Source organism: Oryctolagus cuniculus (genome assembly GCF_964237555.1).
Source record: "Oryctolagus cuniculus chromosome 17 unlocalized genomic scaffold, mOryCun1.1 SUPER_17_unloc_1, whole genome shotgun sequence".
NCBI classification, from domain to species: Eukaryota; Metazoa; Chordata; class Mammalia; order Lagomorpha; family Leporidae; genus Oryctolagus; species Oryctolagus cuniculus.
Genome location: NW_027208202.1, coordinates 2,517,264 through 2,521,419, shown reverse-complemented (window position 1 = coordinate 2,521,419; position 4,156 = coordinate 2,517,264). Strand labels below are relative to the sequence as shown.

At 42.2% G+C, this 4,156-nt stretch overlaps 1 pseudogene; it reads left to right on the top strand.

Moving 5' to 3' along the window:
- Positions 1-4,156, top strand: part of LOC138847838 (protein LYRIC pseudogene) — a 408,551-nt pseudogene that overhangs the window by 180,622 nt on the left and 223,773 nt on the right.

Below are 4,156 nucleotides of genomic sequence, written 5' to 3'. Positions count from 1 at the left end.
CCGTGGCCTCCGTGTTCCTCGGGGCTCTCGGGACCTCTAGAGTTCGCTGTGAGCTGCAGAAGCCGTCTCAGGTGAGTCACCGCTAACTGTGGTTCACCAGCTTCTCTTTGTTTCTTCATATCCGGAACGATTTCTCTTGTGGGAAGTTTCTGTAATGTTCGTTGGAACGATGTTTAAAGATATTGCGTGGTTAATCCTCTTGGTTCATTTCTCTGGTAGATACGTGTTTTCTAGTCTGTCTTTTGTCTTTTTAATATTTCCTATGTGTTTCTTACTGTTAGTAATGACATTTGAAAGAAAAGGATTATTTGAAAGGCAGAGTTAGAGAGAGAGACAGAGAGACAGACAGGTCTTCCTTCCACTGGTTCATTTCCCAGATGGTCGCAATGGCCAGAGCTGCGCTGATCAGGAGCCAGGAGCTTCCTCCAGGTCTCCCACGCAGGTGCAGGGCCCAAGGACTTGGGCCATCCTCCACTGCTTTCCCAGGCCACAGCAGAGAGCTGGGTCAGAAGTGGAGCAGCCGGGACTAGAACCGGCGCCTGTATGGGACGCCCCGGTCATGACATTTTACCCAGTGATCTCGTTACCCTCACTTGTCAGTTGTCTGTAGTTCGGGATGACACTGGATTGTCTGCATGTAATGGTGTCATCTGGGTACATTGACAGAGTTACTGGTTTATTTAGGGTTGATGCTTGTTGTTGTTGTTGTTGGATTTCCCTGTTAAGAGAGATGGGGGAGAAGGCAGGCATGGCTGGGTCTGTTCCCAGGGGAAAAACTTTCACTGATCCTGTGTTAAGTAGTTGCTGTAGGTCCATTTTAGACTATCTTGATCACATACAGGAAATCACTCTTTTTTGCGATTTTGCCAGAAGTTGATCTTTTTTTTCTGTTTGGATACTGAATTTTGTTAAATACTTTCACACTTAATCTGAACGAACATGTAATTAACTCACATTTTCAACCTACATGGATGATTTACAGGGTTGGCTTGACAGTGTGGAATGCTCTTCCTTTTTTAATGTGTCTTGCTTGTTATTGATCTATGATATTTTCCTATATGGTTGAATTCATATAATATTTTGCTCAGGATATCACCTGTTTATGAAACAAATGCTCATTAATTTCATAACCTGGTATTTTTTGCATCATATATACAACACTGGCTTCCCAAAAGTAATTTGAATATATTCTGTTTATTCCCACTTAAAATGAGCTTGGGGAATTTAAATTTAATTTTCCTTCTTAAAAATTTAGAATATTCCATAAGTTTGAGCCCAAAATTTTACTTGTGGAACTTTTGTCATGGTTGTTTTGGCTTTTCAAAAGTCAATCAACTTATTAAATTATGTAGGTTTTTTTCTGTTTCATGCTATAGTTGTGTTTTGGGAGACTGATTTTCAAAATGTAACAGATTTTGAATTCTAGAGTCATTTTTATTTCTAAGAATTTAACAATATCCTCTTAGTATCTTGGTAAGTTCTGAACATTCTATAAAGAATGTCCTTCTTTTAATTTCTTGAAATTGGTTATTGGCTTATTCATTTTCTTAACTTTTAAAATATGGTTTTCCTTACATGTTTCTGTAGTACTTTTGTGACTAGAAACCTTTCATTGATGTCTGTTGCATCTGTGTCCTGCCTTTATTTAAATATTCTTTCAGCATTTTTCCTCTTTAGTTCTTGAGAAGGTAGCTGAGATTTCAGTGTCCTAACATATACACTTAAGGATTTTCATTTTCTCTAAGCACTGTATCCATATCCCCTTAATTTTCTCATATATTTGCAGACCCTGTAAATTTGGACCCTGACTGTGCCAGTGTCTCCATCCCCATGAGCCTGCGACCATACCAGGCTTCATGTATCTCCTTTCCTGTGCCTGAAACACCATGTGTTTTCTGCAGTGTCACTCTCCATAGAACTCTGACCTCTCTTCACTGTTGTATGTCATCATTTGTAAAATCCCTGTACTCCATGTCAGCCCTCAAAAGTTTTATTCCTCGTGCCTGCAGCATGTGCCTTCATGAGTCTCCATCCCCTATGTCTCCAGCACCTCTTTTTAAAAAAGATTTATTTGAAAATTACATAGAGGGAGAGACAGAGGCATAGAAAGGCAGAAAGAACTTCCATCCACTGGCTCACTCCCCAGTTGGCTGCAATGGCCAGAGCTGGGCCCATCTGAAGCCAGGAGCCAGGAGTTTGCAACTTCTTCTGGTCTCCCAGGTGGGTGGCAGAGGCCAAAACACTAAGGCCATCTTCCATTGCTTTCCTAGGTCATTAGCAGCAAGCTGGATCTGAACAGGAGCAGCCAGCATACAAACCAGCTCCCATATGGGATGCCAGCATCATAGGCAGTGGTGTAACCCACTGCACCACAATGCCAGCCCCTCCATCACATCTTTCCTTGAGTGTCCATCTGTGCCTGCATCCCAAGCCATCTGTATGTCCTCCAGCCCCTCTGCACAAAGCCATGACCTTCCATCAGTTATCTGCATCTCTACTCCAGAGTATCTGGAGTAGAGTTATCTGCATCTCTACTCCAGAGTATTTTCCTCCTTACATGTTTCATTAGTACTTTTGTGACTAGAAACATTTCATTGATGTCTGTTGCATCTGTGTCCTGCCTTTATTTAAATAAAGCAGTATTTTCCATGGAGTGACTTCATTGCCTGTGCCTCCAGCTCATGGCAGCCTTTAGATACCTCTCTGCCCTTTGCTTGAAGTCATTTTCTTCCTTAGGCTTCTAGAACCCCTATGACTGCAGCCTAGGCTTTTCTCTTGTATCCTCATGCTAAATGCCTGCACCCTAAGCATCTCATGTATCTTCATCTCCTGTTCTCTTCCCAGGGTCTCCACCCACTTTGAAGATTTGGTTATGTGTTAAAGAACAACTTGCTTTTATATGAGTTTTAGCCATTGTGAATAAAGGTGCTATATACATTTTCATGTCAGCTTTTATCAAGGCCTACGTTTTCACTCCAGCTGTGAAAATATATTAGAACGTGTATGGTGTATGACACGGTGTTGGATTCCTAATAACATGTCAAGATGTCTGATAAAGCATCTGTCCCACAATGCATTCTCACCAGTAATGAATGAGATGTCCTGCTACTCTATCCTTGCAAAGAATTTGTAGTGTTTATTTCTAAGTAAAACCATCCTGATACATGGTGTATCCATCTTGTTGCTGTCTAAATGTGCTCTTCCTTCATGTACAGTACATTTCTTTTTCTCAGAATTCCCTAATATTCAGAATGGTTTATATGCTTATTTTAATATATGCATTATATGTGTGTCTCTATATATTCTGTCAGTATTATAATTTTTTTTGACAGGCAGAGTGGACAGTGAGAGAGAGAGACAGAGAGAAAGGTCTTCCTTTTTGCCATTGGTTCACCCTCCAATGGCCGTCACGGCCGGCACACTGCGCTGATCTGAAGGCAGGAGCCAGGTGCTTCTCCTGGTCTCCCATGTGGGTGCAGGGCTCAAGCACTTGGGCCATCCTCCACTGTACTCCCTGGCCACAGCAGAGAGCTGGCCTAGAAGAGGGGCAACCGAAACAGAATCTGGCACCTTGACCGGGACTAGAACCCGGTGTGCTGGCGCCGCAAGGCAGAGGATTAGCCTAGTGAGCCGTGGCACCGGCCAGTATTTAAATTTGTGGACATTTATTTTCCTGTTACTGAGTTCTACAAGTTTTTGTTAAATTTGCATACAATTCCTTCAAGTGCATATCTTTCTTTTTTATAAGATTGATTTATTTATTTGAAAGGAATAGTTACAAAGAGAGAGAGACATAGTGAGAAAGAGAGACAGATCTTTCATAGCTGGTTCTGTGCCAGACTGAAGCCTGAAGCCTGGAGCTCCATCTGGGTCTCCCATGTCAATGACAGAGGCCAAAGCACTTGGGTCACCTTCTGCTGCTTCCCTAGGCACATTAGCAGGGAGCTGGATGGGATGTGGAGCTGAACTGGTGCTCATATGGGAAGCCAGTGTCACAGGGCCTGGCTTAAACTGCAGTGTGACAATACCAGGCACTGTTTTGTCTTTGATAATAGGCATTCTAACTGGAGTAACTTGGTATCTAATTGTGGTTTTGATTTGTATTTCCCTGTACTTGTTGGCCATTTGTGTGCCTTTCTTTGACAAATGTTCATTT